This window comes from Myotis myotis, unplaced genomic scaffold (assembly GCF_014108235.1).
Source record: "Myotis myotis isolate mMyoMyo1 unplaced genomic scaffold, mMyoMyo1.p scaffold_m19_p_4, whole genome shotgun sequence".
Lineage (NCBI taxonomy): Eukaryota > Metazoa > Chordata > Mammalia > Chiroptera > Vespertilionidae > Myotis > Myotis myotis.
In genome coordinates, this window is record NW_023416346.1 from 15955661 (window position 1) to 15974517 (window position 18857).

At 50.1% G+C, this 18857-nt stretch overlaps 1 protein-coding gene and 1 pseudogene across 2 annotated transcripts in view; one reads left to right on the plus strand and one right to left on the minus strand.

Moving 5' to 3' along the window:
• Nucleotides 1–18857, minus strand: part of LOC118654637 (melanoma-associated antigen 10-like) — a 55101-nt gene that overhangs the window by 3956 nt on the left and 32288 nt on the right. The window lies entirely within an intron of this gene.
• LOC118654345 lies at nt 11977–12721 on the plus strand (annotated as a pseudogene).

Consider the following 18857-nt stretch of genomic DNA (forward strand, 5'->3'; position numbering starts at 1 on the left):
GCCGGAGTCTCGGGGGCTGGCAGACCAGGATATAATAGATGGGGGGGACACTGCTACCCCTGCAAGCACTACTGGGGCGGCTGGCTCTGGCACAGAAATGACACATCTTGAAGGGGAGAGCTTTTGTGACTAGGAGCCCAGCCTTACCACCACCCAGACTGGCCTCAGACACTATACAGGACCCTACAGCCACTCCAGCCAAAGACCTGTTACCTCATCTGCAGACCCACAGACACTGGCACTCCAGACTCCCTGGCCACAGGATCTTGTGAGCCACAGAGTGTGCCCCCCTCCTGCCAATCCTGCCACTTCAGCCACAGGCCCTACCCAGCTACCCAACACCTGGGCCCTCTGGTGAGTCTTGGAGTGAGCGACCCTCCTGCCAAGCCCACCAATTCAGACACAGGCCCCACACGACTCGGCACATGGACCCCTTGGTGAAAGCAAAAATGGGGAGAAAAAGAAACAACCCCCAAAGGAAAGAAAAGGAGGAATTGCCAGAAAAGGAATTAAATGAAATAGCAGCATGCAATGTCAGAAAAAGAATTCAGAGTAAGGATCATACAGTTTGTAAACCAGCTGCATGAGAAAATCAACAACCTATGTAAGAATCAAGAGAAAATGAAGAATGATATAGCTACAATAAAAAACACAATGGAAGGTTTCAATAGTAGAATAGAAGAAGGTGAGGACTGAATTAGCAAGTTAGAAGACAGGGCAGAAAAACACATCCAATCTGAACAGCAATTGGAGAAAAAAATTAGAAAGCATGAGGAGAGTCTAAGGGGGTTTTGGGACAACATGAAATGAAGTAACATATGTATAAAAGGGGTGCCAGAAGGACACGAAGAGAAGCAAGGATTAGAAAATCTATTTGAAGAAATAATGACAGGACATTCTGGGGGTGGCCAATGTGGGCACAGAGACCACACCATCTTGAAAAACAAAACTGCTTGAGATTAGGATTCTAGCCTCACCATCACAAATCAGGACCCTACAGCCACTAGGGACAAAGACCTGTGACCACAGCTAAAGACCCACAGACACCAAGAATCCAGACATCCCAGCCGCAGATTTCTGAGCCACAGAGCCCATCCCCCTCCGCGCAGTCCTGCTGCAGTGGCATAGGAACTGCTAGATCCGCTCCAGGCAAGCAGGCCTCCTGCCCACACAGGGCAGCTGCGCTACCTGAGTTTGAGCTTGGGCACACAGACACTGGGAGGTTGTCTCCCGCAGCATGCCATCGAGTGACCAGACCCCATAGCCACACAGGGTGGCTTTTCCACCTGACTGATTTTGGGCAAGCTCACATGGAAGTCTGTTTCCCGGAGTGCAGGAGTGGATGTCCCGCTGACACAGGGTGGCTGTGCAACCTGGTCCCCGAAGCAGACCGGGGACCCTGATTCTCCACGAGAGAGGCAGCACTGAACACCAGTGACTTGACTCTGTTTCTCATTGCACACACGTGGGATCCCTGATTCCCAGTGAACACACACTAAGATCTAGTGACTCCAATTCTCAGTGCATGAGCACACAGGGACCCTAATTCTCGGTGTGAGGGTGCACCAAAAAACAGAGATTCTGATACTTGATTCTCGGCATGGGCACAGGGAGACTCTTGGCACATGCTATGGAACTCTGATTTTGGGCACACGCCAGCATGGTCTCTTTTTCAGCATGGTGCAGGCAGGGTCCCTGATTCTAGGTGTGTGCACGAGACCACACTGAGCGCCAGTGACTCTGATCCTGGGCGAGCGTGGCTCCCACCAGCCCAAGGCAGCCACACGTCTTGGTGTTGGAGCTCTTCAGTGACACTCAGGTGTTGCGAAGCTCCCACTGCACATGGCCCAGGCCTCTACAACTCAGCATTTGAACCTTCTAGTGATAGTTAGAATGGGGAGACAACAAAACAATCCCCAGAAGAAAGAAAAAGAGGAATTGACAAGAAAAGAAATAAGTAAAACAGAAGCATGCAACATGACAGAAAAATAATTCAGAGTAATTGTACAGTTCATAAACCAGATGGACAAGAAAAACAACAACCTATGCAAAAACCAGGAAGAAATCAAAAGTGATATAGCTACAATAAAAAACACCTAGATACCAGATTTCTGGAATGTTTTCCCATTGACATCCAGGACACAAACCCCTTTGGAGTAGACACCACCTTGTCTGAGCTCTGCTATCCCTCTCTTCCACCCAGTATGAGCTGTGGCATCCTGCATGCACAACCTATAATGCATGGCGAAGCCCTTGTTTGAAATTACCTTGCTGCTCAGTGAAGACACAGGGCCAATTCTGTCATAAAAGTGTAAAAAAATTAAGTCTTAAAACAAATACAATATGAACCACAGTATCTGAACAATAAAATTTGAGCAGGCCCTAAGGGAGATTGAAAATTGTGATGAGTTGGCACTTATGTCTGGGGTGGGAGTATGGGGGAGTAGGGAAGTTGGGAGGGGCTGTAGGCTGTATGACACAGATGACATGGAAGGTAGGAAGAAAGATTTTAAACTTATGCTCTATATCTTGGCACAAATCTGGAACATTCAGACCACAAATGCCAGTAACCTTGGGGGAGTACCACTGCCTTGGAAAAGCTGGGGCAGTTAGTGGTATATTATCCAGAGACTATGCTAATAATTACCTGAAACCATCTTGGTGGGTTAGTGCTGGCTTTTCAAAAATTACTATCTTAATAGTTTATAAAGAACAGACTAGAATTAGAATAGTGAGTAACATAATGAATCATGTACATTAAGAGTAGGCATCTTTGCATAAAATACCTTACATAGTATCTATATATATAAAAGCCTAAGCGACCATTACTACTGAATGACTGGAACAACCAGTGGACCAGTTGCTATGACATGCACTGACCACCAAGGGACAGACGCTCAATGCAGGAGCTGCCCCCTGGTGGTCAGTGCACTCCACAATCAACCTCCCGTGGCCCCTCCCCCTGGCTGGCTAGCCCCCATTGGCCCCTGGTGCTAAACCATTCCTAGAGACCTGCTTCTGTGTCAGGGTTTCGTACGTAGCAAAGCAGCTCCCTCACTGTGATCTATTGAAAGCAAGCCCTGAACACAAGGGTTTGTCTTGCTCCTGTCCTCTCCCTTCCCCAGGGGCCACCCACCTGCTGTGGTGGCAGTGTGGCAGTGAGGGAAGGAGGAGGGCGGGGGGAGCCATGAGGTGGTGGGGCACTGAGGGCGGCATTGGCTTCAGGCATCTGTTCCTTCCATGCCTGGCCTGGTGACCATCACCACCTCTTCTGACCTCGCTGGGGCCTTCAGGCCCTGGCTGGGATGGGGAATTGGGGGTGGGTGGTGATGAACGTGGCCCCTTTCCCAGGGGGTTTGAGGGCCAGCTCCCTCCTTGGGGCTGGCGGCCAACCTCCTGCAGTCCCTCCCCAAGCCAGCCAACCTCCTGCAATCCTTCCTCTCCTCCTCATGCATGTATTTGTGCACCAGGTCTCTACTATTATATAGAAACTATAGGCCCAGTGCACGGATTCTTGCACCAGTGGGGTCCCCCAGCATGACCTGTGGGGATCGGGCTGACACTGGCAGTCCAATGCTGCCTGCCGCTCCTGCTCATCCCGGTCCTGCTGTGCCTGCCGTGGGCTTGCACTCAGTCAGTCCCGATCCGGAAAGGCTCACAGTGGTGCTTGCCAGCTGTGAGCCCTGCATCTGGTGCCCACTCGTCAGCTGAGCAGCGCTCCCATTGTGGGAGCACACTGACCACCAGGGGGCAGCTCCTGCATTGAGCATCTGCCCCCTGGTGGTCAGTGCACATCATAGTAACCGGTCGACTGGTCGTTAGTTAGTCCAGTCATTCAGTCACTTCGGTTTTTATATATATAGATACACATATAAATACATATGACATAAGCATGCATATATATATAAGAATTTAGGTACAGGTGCATACATGTGTGGGTATATAAGCACATGTAATCTACATTTATGTTATATGCATGTAAATAATATATACAAGCTAGATAGCGATGTTGAATGTATTACTGAGAATGAGGAATGAAAGTGAAAACACCTGCAGTGGACAAGGGAACTGTAGACAGACAACCACAATTCCACACCTCCCCAAATCCCTGCTGCTGCTCAGCATCTTCAGTAGTAGCTAAATTTAGAACCCACAGTTTCCACAGGATCATCTGAGCTGGTGAAGACACCCCATAGTAAGGGGGGTTTCTCTACCCCTCCCCTATGGCCTGGGTGCAACAGCGCTCCCTCCTGCATCGGTCCTGGTACTGCAGCGATCTCTGCAAGGGTTGTGAGGCCCTCTTGAGTGAGGACTTTGGGGGTCCACTGGCTTTAGAACAGAGGGCACTACAGCATCCATCTCCAGGTGCTCCTGTCAGCTCTAGGGACCCTGGGTGGGGCTCTAGGCTGAGCATATGCCTCCACCTGCCTGGGCAATCCGGGGAGTCAGAGCCTAGGTCTGAGGGACACAGATTGAAGTCCACAGAGGGCGGGGCCCCTGGTGTGGTCAGATGGGGGAGGGAACAGAGATAGGACTTCCAGGCCCCTAGATCCGCTCTCTGCCCCTGCTCTCAGGCCCCGAGGGCCACAGAGAGCCAGTCCGGAAGTTCCGCCCACTGACTTCCGCCCGGGAATTCTGAGAGAGGAGAGCGCCATCTTTGGGAGGCCAGCTTCGGTCAGTAGAGGGCAGGAGCCCAGTGCTGCAGAGTCCAGGTATGACCCTGACAGACGGCAGAGGCCCCAGGACCACTGAGGCCCTCCTGTCAGCACTGAGAGTCCTCGGTGGGGCGTCTTATTGGGAACTACTTCCTGCCCCCCTCGCCCACCTCCTCAGAGAACGGGGGAGGGGCGGCAGGACAGGCGCTGAGGGGAGCACCTCAGGTCGGCACCAGCGGGCCCAGGCTCTGCCTGGAATCAGGGTGAGGACCAGACGGAGGTCCCCGGGAGCTAGTTCAGCCCCTGCCGGGAGCCCTGGGGAGTGAGGCCCACAGGCCTGCCCTGGGGTCTTGGGGTGACGGCCTCCGTGTGGGGGTCCGGCCTCCCGGTTCACAGAGGGAGGGTCCCAGGACCTGAAGGCCTCACGGTGAGGCCGTGGGGGGGACGAGGTGACTCTGGGCCCAGAGCAGTCAGTCCCGGGAGCCCCAAGGCGCGGGGTGACCACGAGTGGTCAGGACTGACTTCCGGGTCCTCGTGGTCTGAGACTCTCGGGCGGCTCCCTGTCACGGCAGCGTCTCAGGTCGGCAGAGGGGGTCCGGGACCTGCCAGAAGTCAGTGTGGGGACCCTGAGGGAGACCGGGGGCCTGGACCCCAGAATCCTCACTACCGGGAAGGACCAGTGGGCAGGGTTCTACAGGGCGGGGTGGGGTGACTTCTGCATCGGGTGTGAGAGACATGGGAGGGGGGGTTGGTAGAAGGAGCAGGGCTTCAGGCGGAGTGGGGGTGGGGCAGGCCATGCTGCTGTGAAGTTGAGGACCCTGAGGGAGATTGGGAGGCCCGCTCCAAATCCCTGCTGTAGCTCAGCGAATTTACTGAAAGGAAACATGTACAACACAATGTTTCCGTAGTGCCAGGCGGTCTGGGGAAGAGGCACCATGGGAAGTGGGGGCAGGGGAGGCCCTTAGGGTCTGATGCTCCCCAGGAACCACGGCTCTGGAGCGCCCCCTCTGGGAAACGTGATGTGACCACGGTGTCCAAGCCAGGGCTGTGAGGACCCTGCAAGTAAGGACTGAGGGTGCCAGCCGCCCACCCCAGGACAAAGGCTGGTGCTCCTGTGAGATCCGGGTACCTCAGGCAGGGCTGTCCGGCTGCGCAGTCCCACCCACCTCCCGGACTCTAGGACCCAGAGGGACCTGGGGAGGCCGACACTTGGCCTGAGGGGCACAGACCCAGGTCAGCACAGGGTGGGGCCCAGGCCATCCAGCCCAGGTAGGGACCAGAAGGGGGGGGCTGGGCACAAAGGAGGGGAACTCCGCCCGGTCAGCAGGCCTGGATGACCCCACAATTGGTTTCCGGAAGTGATGTCACTGACTCATTGACTTCCTCCGCCTGAGAAGCCTGGGGGAGCTGAGCGCCATCTTTGGGAGGCCTGCTTCGTGTCGGTAGACCAGACCAGCGCTGAGGGGAGCACCTCAGGTCGGCACCGCCGGACCCAGGCTCTGCCTGGGATCAGGGTGAGGACCAGACGGAGGTCCCTGGGAGCTAGTTCAGGCCCTGCTGGGAGCCCTGGAGAGTGAGGCCCACAGGCCTCCCCTGGGGTATGGGGGGCGGGGGAGGCCTCCGTGTGGGGGTCCAGCCACCCGGTTCACGGAGGGAGGGTCCCAGGACCTGCAGGCCTCACGGTGAGGCCGTGGGGGAGACAAGGTGACTCTGGGCCAGAGCAGTCAGTCCCGGGAGCCCCAAGGCGCGGGGGGACCACGCGCGGCGAGGCCTGACTTCCGGGTCCTCCGGGTCTGAGACCCTCGGGCGGCTCCGTGTCACGGCGGCGTCTCAGGTCGGCGAGGAGGGGTGGGTCCGGGACCTGCCAGGAGTCAGTGTGGGGGAGAATGGGGGCCTGGACCCCAGGAGAGTGTCCATCGGGCAGGCCTCCTGGGGTGGGGGAGGGGTGAGCTCACGCATTGTGCTTTGTGATTTCTGCATTGGGTCTGAGAGACACGGGGTTTGGTAGAAGGAGCAGGGCTTCAGGCAGCACGGGGGTAAACCCAGGTCCTGCTGCTGTCAAGTTGAGGACCCTGAGGGAGATTGGGGTGCCTGGACCCCAGAACAGTGTCTATCTGTCAAGCCTCCTGGGGTGGGGGAGGGGTGCTCTCACGCATTGTGCTTTGCGATTTCTGCATTGGGTCTGAGAGACACTGGGGGGTTGGTAGAAGGAGCAGGGCTTCAGGCAGCACAGGGAGGACCCCAGATCCTGCTGCTGTCAAGTTGAGGACCCTGAGGGAGATTGGGGGCCCTGGACCCCAGAATCCTCAGTCCTGGGAAGACCAGTGGGCGGGGTACTACAGGGCGGGGTGGGGTGACTCCTGCATCAGGTGTGAGAGACTCTGGGGTTTGGTGTAAGGAGCAGAGCCACAAGTCCGCTGAGGGAGAACAGACGGGACCCAGGACCCTACAATATAGGGGACCCCATAAAGGGCCTCCCCTGCTACAAGCCATGGGAGACACCATGTCAGATGACCCTGTGAGGTGTGTCCTGACTTCTGCATGCAGGTCTGAGATAGGCTGGGGCTCACTGTAAGGAGCACAGCCACAGGATGAAGGAGGGCACCCTGAACCCCACAACCAGGGGACCCCATAAACCCTACCCTGCTATCAGCCTTGGGATGTTCCCTGGAGAAAGACCAAGTGCCAAGTTTCCTGACTTCTGTATCCAGGACTGAGTGAGACTCAGGACTTGGTCAAAAGTGTAGGGAATCACACTTCTAGGAATATTTCCCTAAGAAACCGGAAATACCAATGAGAAAGAATGTATGCACCCCTATGTTCATAGCAGCACAATTTATGATAGCTAAGATGTGGAAACAGCCCAGGTGCCCATCAATGACCTGATGAAAAAGCAGTGGTACATGTATGCCATGGAATACTATGCAGCTGTATAAAGGGAAGGGTCTCTTACCCTTTGAGACAGCATGGAGGGACCTAGAGAGTATCGTGCTAAGTGAAATAAGCCAGTCAGAGGAAGATAAATATCACATGATCACACTCATATGTGGAATTGAAGATACAAAGTAAACTGATGAACCACATAGATACAGACACATGCAAGCATGGGACAGATTGGGGAATCTCAGACGGAAGGTGGGGAGGGTGGGAAGTAATCAACCATGAACCTTGTATGCGTATATGCATGGCCCATGGACACAATGATTGGGTGGTGAGGGCAAGGGAAGGGGACACGGGTGGGGTGGAGGGGATCATATGTAATCTATAATAATAAAAGCATTATATGCTAATAAGACTGGACACCCTTCTGGACGTCCTTCCGTAGGCAGCCAGGGCTGTGAGGGAAGCCCAGGTGTCAGGTGCCAGAGGGAAGCTGGTGCTGGCAGCCAGAGGAAGGAAGGCCTACTCTTGCATAAATTTTGTGCATCGAGCCTCTAGTTCTTTCAATAATAAAGAATTATTATAAAATTTAAAAATAAAAATAAAACCACATATTCAATCAAGTCCACAGGGGGCGGGTGGGGGGGAGCAGAAGTACTGCCCAACTCAAGTGGCATTTAATGCCTTCAAATCAGGGTCTGTGACACTGTGGAGTTTAGTACCACAAACCGGCCCCAGGGAGGCAGAGGAAGAACCCAGGACCTGCCAGGGTCATGATGGGGACCCTGTGTGAGGACTGAGGGGACCCAGGACTCCCAGTGTAGAGGCTGCACAAGACCGCACCTTGCTCTCGACCTTGGAAGGCCACAGGGCTGGTGACCGCATGGGGTGTCTCCTGACTTCAGCATTCAGGTCTCAGGGACACTGGAAACATGATAAGAACTGTAGGGCCTCCCTCAGGTCCAACAAAGGGATGCAGAAGCACTGCCCAGAGTCAAGGTGCTTTTCCTGACTTTTGCATCCAGGTCTGACAGGCTCTTGGGTTCAGTATAAGGAGCAGGGTCTCAGATGGGCAGAGGGAAGAGTCAAGGTGAGGACCCCCAGGGAGGACTGAGGGAATCCAGGAACCCTAACTAGATGGGAGTCCACAGAGGTCTGCCCTGCTCAAAGTGTTGGGAGGCCCTATGGTGGGTGACCATGCAGAGAGGAACCGCAGAAGCCCAGACCTGATGTCAGCCCTTGGAATTCAGGGGAATGACATATGTGGCAGAGGGTAGGACCGGTTCTTGCCCGGAGTCAAGGTGACCATGCAAAGGGAAGACTGAGGGACCCGGGACCCCACAACAGAGATGCCCCACATTACCCCTACTGTGAACCCTGGGAGGCCCCCGGTCCATGACCACATGCTTTCTTCCTGATTTGGGCATTTCAGGTTGACAAAGAGAAGGTTCCAGCTCCAACCAGGAGTCACGGTGAGGATCCTGCAGGAAGACAAGAGGACTCCACCACCTGACCTCTGAGGGGTCAGGCTCCAGGTAGGCAAAGAAGGGCTGCAGGGCTCTGCCAGGATACCAGGTAAGGACCTGAGTTAGGACTCAGGAAGCTTCCTACCACACCTTGAAGTGTCCCCGAGGTTTTGCCAGTGACATAAGTGTCCCCAGTGTGCCCTGTTCCTGTCATCAGCACCTAGAAACCTCATGGTAGGGCTCTCGATTTGGGTTGTGTCTAGACTTTTTCCTGAGGAGTTGAGGGGATTGTCCTGAAGGAGCTGTGTTTAGGGCAACAAGGTGAGGTGTCCCAGGTACTGTTGGTAATCAAAGTGTGGGTCTTGAGGCAGGATAAGGCTTCCTCCCACACCTACAAAAACAGGGACCAACTGGCTTGGGCCCTGCTTGTGCACCTGGGTCACTGGGGCATGATATGCAATGTGGTGTGTCTTTTTTTTAAAAAAAAAAAAATTTATTTTAGAGAGGAAGGGATAGGGAGAGAGGGATAGAAACATCAATGATGAGAGAATCATTGTATCAGCTGCCTTTGGTACACTCCCTACTGGGGATCAAGCCCACAACCCAGGCATGTGCACTTGAATGGAATCAAACCCAGAACCCTTTAGTCAGCAGGCTGATGGTCTATCCACTGAGAAAAACCAGCTAGGGAAGTGGTCGGCAAACTCATCAGTCAAAAGAGCCAAATATCAACAGTACAACGATTGAAATTTCTTTTGAGAGCCAAATTTTTTAAACTTAAACTATATAGATAGGTACATTGTTATTAACTTAATTAGGGACTCCTAAGGCTTAGGAAGAGCCACACTCAAGGGGCCAAAGAGCCGCATGTGGCTTGCGAGCCGCAGTTTGCCGACCACTGAGCTAGGGCAATGTGGCGTGTCTTGAAGTCCACCTTGGAGGTCTCTGAGAGATGGTGGACATGGCCTGCAGTACTCATTCTCAGTTCAGCAGAAGGGAAAGGTCCCAGGCACTCTCTGAGTAAACCTGGGTAGCTCGGGGAGGAAGGAGGATACCACACTCCAGACAATGGGTGCCCTGAACCCAGTCTGTGCTGCTGTCAGCCCTGGGAAAGGCCTGGCATGGGTCTGCAGAGGTGGTTCTTCCTCATGTTTGACTGAGGGCACTCGGGAAGGACAGGGCCTTGGTCAGAGGGAATGGCTTCAGTTCATGCAAAGAGGAGCTGAGGTTGTGGAAGGGTCATAAAGGTGTGAATGCTTTCTTGTGGGAAACTGCAGCTATGTGCTCCTTGAGAAAAGAAGAGAGCCCTCAGCATCAGGGAGTGTCCTGTCCTCAGCATCCAGATTCCCCAGGCAGGGGTACCTGGGTGTGACATGCTCTCCCTTTCCACATGCCTGCTCCTCCTGAACTTTTCTCATTGAGGACAGTTGTTCAGGGTGAAATCGGTTCAGCTGGATTCAGATCCAGGCCAGGCCAGGAAGAAAGGCAAGTATCCTCAGGCCAGACTAAGGGAACTCTGCACCAGGACCAGATGGGCCAGGCCCTGGTGTCAGTTGTGTGGGAATCTGGGTAGGGGTGGAGGCAGATGGAGCTCCTGTTCACTTTTGTCTCAGAGCTATCAGCAAGGTGAGGACCTTGGTGTGAGACCACACGTCCTATCATCCACCGGAACCACATTTTGTCAACAGAGAAACGAGTCCCAGATCCTGCCAGGAATCAAGGTGAGCACTGAGGGGAAGCAGAGCACATGGGAACCCAGACCTACCCTGCCTCCTCTGTCAGCAATGGGGAAACTCAGAATAGTACCTGGATTACCTCAGCTCACTTCCTACTCCTGTACCTCAGGGAGGTGAAGCCTAAGTCTAAGTAGATTGGGCTCAGTCAGCAGAGAGAGTGGTCTGAAACCCTGCAGTGCGTCATGGTGAGAAATGATCAGAGCCTTAACCCAGGATAGATGGACCCAAATCTTCAGTCACCCCTTCTTGATCCTCTGGGAGAGGGACCACATGTGGGACCCCCTCAGTTTCTTCACTGAAGTGTCAGGTGTGTGTGGTCTTGTTCTGAGAGTTTGACCTCAGGCCAGCAGAAGGCAGTGAGGGGCCAGGCCCTGGCAAGGGAAAGGTGAGGATCCTACATGTGCAAAGAGGAACCTCCCACCCACACAGAGGGGACCTCACAGAGTCCCATTGCCCCTCCTCTCAGCTCTACAGTTCCAGGGCTGTGCTTGTCATGTGCATGCTGAAGTGCCCCTTCATACCCTTTACCAGGGCCTCTGGGTTTCAGGATGTGAAGGCCTTGGTGTACACTACATATTCTCAGGTCTCAGAGTAGCAGAAAACCAGTCAGTGCCAGGAGTTAAAGTGAGGTGCTCACCATTATGTCCCCAGGGGCTCCCCAACCCACGTCAGATATCACCACACCCCACCATCAACTACATAATCTTGGGCTGTGCCTTCTGTACCCTGAGCAGTCATGTCACTTCTGACTTCAGGTTCTTACAGGACAGGCTAATCATGAGTGATCTCTGTGAGGCCTGTGAGCACACCTAAAGGGGAGACCCATAAGTCACTTTTGTCAGAACTGCCTAGGGTGCTTTTCTCTGCTGAGGCCCCTCACACTCTCCCTCTCCCCCAGCCACATGGGTCCTCATTGTCCACCTTCTATCCACACCCGGTCACTTTCCCAGCATGAGTCATCATGCCTGGTCATCATATGAGTGAGCCCTGCAAGCCTGAGGAAGACCATCAGGACTGAAGGGAGAATCAGAACCTGGTGGAGGTGCAGCTGTTCTGGGCTATGCAGAAGGAGGAGGGGGTGGGGGAGGGGGAAGGGGGAGGAGTAGTCGGCCCTCTCTCTCTCCTCCTCTCTATCTTCCTCCCACTCAGTCCTGCTTTTAGACAGCCTAGAGGAGGTGTCTGCTGCTGAGACATCAATCCTCCCCAGAGTCCTCAGGGTGCCTTCCCCTCCCCCATGCCATGGCAGCCTTTTCAGGGAGCCAATCTGAAGATGGGAGGTCCAGCAGCCAAGATGAGGAGGGTCCAAACACTGAGGGGGAGCCCTGAAGATGATGCCGATTCCTTGCTCCAAAAAGCACTGCATTCGAAGACGATGGAAATGGTGGAGTTCCTGCTTCTGAAGTATCGTGCAAATGAGCCAACCACAAAGGCAGAAATGCTGAGTAGTGTCATCAGAGAGCACCAGGATCACTTCCCTGAGATCTTCAGCAACGCCACTGAGTTCATGCAGGTGGTCTTTGGCATTGATGTGAAGGAAGTGGACCACAGTACCCACATCTATATCCTGGTCACTACCTTGGGGCTCACCTATGATGGGATGGTGAGCGATGGGCGCAGATATCCCAACACTGGTCTCCTAGTCACAGTTCTGAGAGTGATTGCTGTGCATGATGATTGTGCCCCTGAGAAGAAAGTCTGGGAAGCACTGAATATTTTAGGGGTGCATGATGGGAAGGAGCATTGGCTCTATGGGGAGCCCAGGGAGCTCCTCACCAAAGTTTGGGTGCAGAAACAGTACCTGGTGTACCACCAGGTGCCCAATAGTGATCCTGCACGCTATGAGTTCCTGTGGGGTCTCAGGGCCCACGCTGAGACCACCATATCGAAAGCCCTCAAGTTTGTCGTCAGTGGTAATGACAGGGATCCCCGTTCCCTCCCATCCCTGCCTGAAGGGCCTGAGTGCAATGAGGACCACTATGCCTGAGCCAGAGTTGCATCCAGGCAAGTTTCAGGCCCATATGCATAAGCTTTTTTTTTTCTTCCTTTTTTCTGGGCATAAAATGAGGCCCATTTTCCACTCTGTGTTTGAGGAAAGAGCAGACAGTATTCTACATAGTGAGGCCCAGGGCGAGTTGGGGGAACAAGGGCTGTAGCATCTTTGAGTTCCTATAATGATTGAGAAATTTATCCTTGAATCCTTTGGGAATTATTTAAGGGAACTTTCCAATGTTGTTTCTTTTCATAGAATGTTTCATAGGCTTTAGCATCTAAGTTTGTGAATGACATCGGGCACATATGTATTTGTACTTGTCTAATTCAAGAGTAAGAGGTTTGTTACTGTGTTACACAAATTGGGATATTTCCCATCCTAGTTTTAGATCCCAAACTACATAACATGTCTTTAGAGCAGGATTTTCTTGGAAACGTGAAAGAACACAGCAGTACAATTGATGGAGTCAAGAAATAGAAAAATAAAAGCAAAAGGTTGTTAATTCTTGCTTCTTATCCCTTCTCCTCTGTCTTTCTCTGAAGTAAACTATATAAGGATCCTTGTATTTGCTTGCTTCAGTCAAGGAAGTGGATGGATTTCATCTGAATAAAGACAACCTCTCCTCCATGGTTCATTTAATCCCCAGACATTCACAGAGCCTATGTCTTCTGGAAGGCCCTGTGTTAGTAGTGGGGACACCAACATAAGCAGGGCACACCCACCCACAGGATGATAGTGTAGTAGCCCAAGTCACATAAGGAAGGTGGTAAGGTGTCCCCTAAATCCTACAGAACAAGTAACAAAACCCCTTCTGTTAGCCTCCAGGAGACAGCAGTCAAATGTGCATGGCCTAAGCCAGGGTATTTGGAGCTTTAGGATTCTGTGATTCCCTCTGGGGGGGGTTGATTGTAAGGAAGCTATGGGTGGCAGTGGCACATTGTGTGTCTTGGATGTGAGAGAAAAGTCTGAAATGGAAAATTGGTCCTAACAAGTTCCTTTTGAATCATGAGTAAACCAGAGGGAAATCTCCACCTGGTTAGAAGGGTGGTTTCCTGCACGCAGTGTCAGTGTCATTGGACAGTAAGAGCACTAGGTGTGTTATACCCATCATCTGCACAGATTTCTACAGAAATACAGATACGGGACCATGAGTAACATGATAGCTTGGGAGAGCCACAACCTACAGCATAATTAGGTTTGAATGATAATAATCTTGAGTGTGATCTGGCCAGTCATTATCAAGGGATAGATTTTGGGTGGGGGTGAAATGAATGAAAACATTTGTTTGGATAAAAGAGCAGCTTGGACGGAGGGAAAGAGTTGTTCCTAGACTCTCTTTCTAGAAGCTTTGTGTTGTGTCCAGCTGGGAAGGCTCCACACACATGAATTTGAGCATACATCCATGAATTGGGAAAATCTGCTGAGTTTTATTTGTGGAACATCCTGTTTGGCCGATTGTGTGTTCTATGCCCTACTGAGCTGCATATTCTCTAACATGACCTTGATAACAAGTAATCCCAGTGCCAACAGAGAGAGTGGAAGTATCTGGGATAAAAATGATATCTATAATAATAAAAGCATAATATGCAAATCGACCGAACAACTGAACAGCAGAATGACCATCCTGATGACCTTCCAGATGATCATACTATGACATGTACTGGCACCAGGCCAGCCAAGGTGGGTGTGATGCAATTGGTTGGGGGGTCCCTGCCATCGCCCCACGATCATCCTGCAGAAGGAGGCCCAGGCCAGCCAAGCAATTGCACCCCATGCCTGTCGCCAGCAGAGGGAGGTGATTGGTGGTGGTGGTGGGGGGGGCAGCGCCACACAGATGGCAAGCAGTGGCAGAGGCAGGGGCTGGGCCAGCTGCCAGCAGCCTGGGGAAGGAAAGCCCTATAGGCCCTGGTCACCGGCCAGGCCTAGGGAACCTACTGGAGGGGTCCCGGATTGAGAGAGGGTGCAGACTGGGCTGAGGGAACCCCCCCTCTGCCATGCACGAATTCTGTGCAGCCGGCCTCTTGTTTGAAATAATTGCCATTCATCACATTCCAATTGACACCAGGCACTGTATGAGATGCTTTACAAACAATCCACACATTCCTGCAGTCTTGAAAGACAGGAATTAATAAAATCACGTCACACTTGAAGAACCTGATGCTCATAGGGCCTGATATTTTCCCAGGATCACATGACTAGTAAGTGGCAGGATAGAGACTCCATCCCTTGCCAAATTCATTTAGAGTCCATAATATTTCCACCCTCCCCAGTCCATGGCCCACCTTCTACCCCATAATTCATTCCTCAGTACAATGAATGAACTCTTTCAGATGACAAGTAGTAGGACTCTGAGGCCCAGGCAGTAAGAGCAGGCCCAAGGAAGGAAGGTGACATTGAGAATCAAGCATAATTTGGGAGCTGTCTGAGGTTTGTTGAGATCTGACTCTTCCTGGTGCCAGCATTTCTGTGTAGTCCCAGCATTTTCCCCCATGATGACAGCCTTCCCTTGGGTGCTCTCCTGTCCATCCCTGGATTATGGTCTGCTGACCTGCTCATCACTGCTGCCTCCTCTGAAGGTCACAGAATCTCCTGTCCTCATCCTGACATAGAAGCTACTTACTCCCTGCTGAAGTCCCTTGCTCATCCTCCACCCTTTCTGAGAGTAACAGCCCTTTATTTAATTTCTATGAAGATATAACTGTTAATAGCAATTTACTTCTTAAATTTCTTAGTTTTATTGTTGACACTAATACAGAGATCCCTTATTTCCCTTCCTTTGCTCCTTTCCACCCAGCATCCATGCACCCCCCTTCCATCTGGCCATCACCATATTGTTCTCCTTGTCCATGGATTTTGTTGGCTAATCCCTTCACTTCCTCCCTCACCTATGACAGCTCTCAGATTGTTCCATGTCTTCATGCCTATGTTTCTATTTTGTTCATCACTTTATGTTGTTCCTTAGTTTCCACATATAAGTGAAATCATATTGTATTTGCCTTTCGCTGCCTCATTTCACTGAGCATAATAGACTCCAGATCCATCTATGCTGTCTGAAAAGGTAAGATTTCCTTCTTTTTGACCACTACCTTGTATTCTGTTGTGTAAATTTACCACTATTTTTTTTTTATCCACTTTTCTACTGATGGGCACTTTGGCTTTTCCCAGAACTTAGCTATTGTAAACAATGCTGCTATGCCTAAGCAGGTGAATGGATTAGAAAACTGTGGAACATCTACACAATGAAATACTATACTGCTGTAAAAAAAAGGAATTCTTACCATTTGTAACAGCATGGATGGACCTGGAGAGCATTATGCTAAGTGAAATAAGCCAATCAATGAAAGAAAAATACCATATGATCTCACTCATTTATGGATAATAAAGACCATTATAAACTAATGAACAAAAATAGATACAGAGGCAGAACAGCATCAAACAGACTGTCAAACTACATTGGGTAGGCTGGGGAGGGTTGAGAGGGGATGGTGGTGGTGGTGGTAAGAGATCAACCGAAGGACTTGTATGCATGCATATAAGCATAACCAATGGACACAAGACACTGGGGGGTAGGGGAGACTGGGGGAAGGTCAAGAGGGAAAAAAGGAGACATATGTAATACTCTTTGTAATACTTTAGGCAATAAAACAAAATTAAAAAAATAGCGCTGCTATGAACACAGGAGTGCATAAAATCTTTCTGATTGGTGGTTCAGGCTTCTTAGGATATATTTCTAGAAGTGGGGTCACTGGGTCAAATGGCTGTTCCATTTTTAATTTTTTGAGGAATGTCCACACTGTTTTCCATAGTGGTTGTAACAGTCTGTATTCCTACCAACATTGTATAAGGGTTCCTTTTTCTCCACATCCTCACGAGCACTTGTTTAATTTATTCATGGTGGTCATTCTGACAGGATGTGAGGTGTTACCTCATTGTTGTTTTAATTTGCATCTCTCCAATGATTAGTGACATTGAGCATTTTTTTCATATATCTTTGGCCATTCGTATGTCCTCTTTGGAGAAGTGTCCTTTGCTGTGTAGAATATTTTAGTTTGATGGAGCCCCATTTGTTTATTTGTTTAATCTTTCCTTTATGTATCTTGCCCTTGGTTATGTATTTGGGAAAATTCTGCTACATGACATGTCTGATATTTTGCTACCTGCGTTTTCTTCTAGAGTTTTTACGGTTTCACGACTTACATTTATATCTTTTATCCATTTTGAGTTTATTGTTGTGTACGGTTAAGTTGGTGGCCTACCTCCATTTTTTTTGCCTGTACCTGCCCAATTTTCCCAACACCATTTATTGAAGAGATTGTCTTTAGTTCATTGTACGCCGTTGCCCCAATGTCAAATACTCATTGAGCATAATCGTTTGGGTTGATTTCTGGGTTCTCTGTTCTGTTCCATTGATCCTGTTTTTATGCCATTATCAGGCTGTTTTGATTCAGTGGCTTTGTAGTATAACTTGATATCTGTTATTGTGATCCCTTCAACTTGGTTCTTTTATCTCAAGATTGTTGTAGCTATTCAGGCTCTTTTTGCTTCCATATAAAGTTTTGGTGATAATGTATTCCTTTAGCCATTTTTTTTGGCTAGGAAACTATTTCCCCCTTCAATTTTAAATCATAGCCTTGCTAGATAGAGTAGACTTGGGCTCAGGTCCTTGTTTTTCATTACTTTGAATTCTTCATGCCAATCCCTTCCACCCTAAAGTGTTTCTATTGAGAAATCAGCTGACATTCTAATGGGTATTCCCTTGTAGGTAACTTTCTGTCTCTCTCTTGCTGCCTTTAAGATTCCTTCTTGGTCTTTAATGTTTATCATTTTGATTGTGATGTGTCTTGGAATGGGTCTCTTTGGGTTTAACTTGATTGGAACTCTCTGTGCTTCCTGAACTTGTGTGACTTTTTTCTTCGCAAGGTTAGGGGAGTTTTCTATCATTATTTATTTAAACAGGTTCCTTACTCCTTGCTCAGTTTCTTCTCCTTCTAGTACTCCCATGATGTGGAAGTCATTATGTTTCATGTCCCAAATTTCCCTTAAACTGTCCTGCTTTTAAATTGTTTTTTCTTGCCCTAACCGGTTTGGCTCAGTGGATAGAGCATCTGCCTGCGGATTCAAGGGTCCCAGGTTCGATTCTGGTCAAGGGCATGTACCTTGTTTGCGGGCACATCCCCAGTAGGGTGTGTGCAGGAGGCAGCTGATCAATGTTTCTCTCTCATCGATGTTTCTATAAAAAAATCAATAAAATATATTAAATTGTTTTTTCTTTATGCTGCTTTAATTGGATGTTTTTTCTACCTTGTCTTCCAAGTCACTGATTCAATCTTCTACCTCATTTAATCTAATTTTGATTACTTCCAGTGTATTCATTTTTGAAATATATTCTTATTAATTTCAGAGAGGAATGGAGAGAGGGAAAGAGATAGAACATCAATAGTGACAAGAATCATTGATCACTTCCTCCTGCATGCCCTCTACTGGGGATTGAGCCCACAACCTTGGCAAGTGCCCTGACCAGTAATCAAACAGTGACCTCCTGGTACATAGGTTGACACTCAACCACTGAGCCATGATGGTCAAGCTCAGTGTATTCTTACTGTCATATATGTTATTCTTCATTTCCAACTGATTATTATTTACGATTTCTATTTCTTATTTCATGTTGCTGTGGTTCCCACTAAGTTTCTTGAAATTTCCATGAAGATCCTTGAGCACCTTATAACTATTACTTTGAATTCTATGTCTGATAACTTGCTTGCCTCCATTTCAGCTAGCTCTCTTTCTGGAGTTTCCTCCTTTTGTTTCATTTGGGGGTTATTTCTTTGTCTCCTGGTTTTTGGCATCCCTTTGTATTTGTTTCTATGTATTAGAGCATTTTGTTATGCCTCTCAGTATTGCTGTGTTTGCCTTATGTAGTAAGAGCTTTGTGGGACACAGTGGGGCAGTCCTTTTAGATCTCTTGAGCTAGGTGCTCTATGAATGATCCTGTGTGTGTTCCATGGGCTCTCTATTGTAATTGGGTCTTGAATGTCATAGTCCTATTCATGAGAGGAATCTCCTCTCAGGCTGGAAGACTGTGAGGCTCAACCCCGACCTCATCATGCAAGCTGTTGTGTAGGTGCTGGCA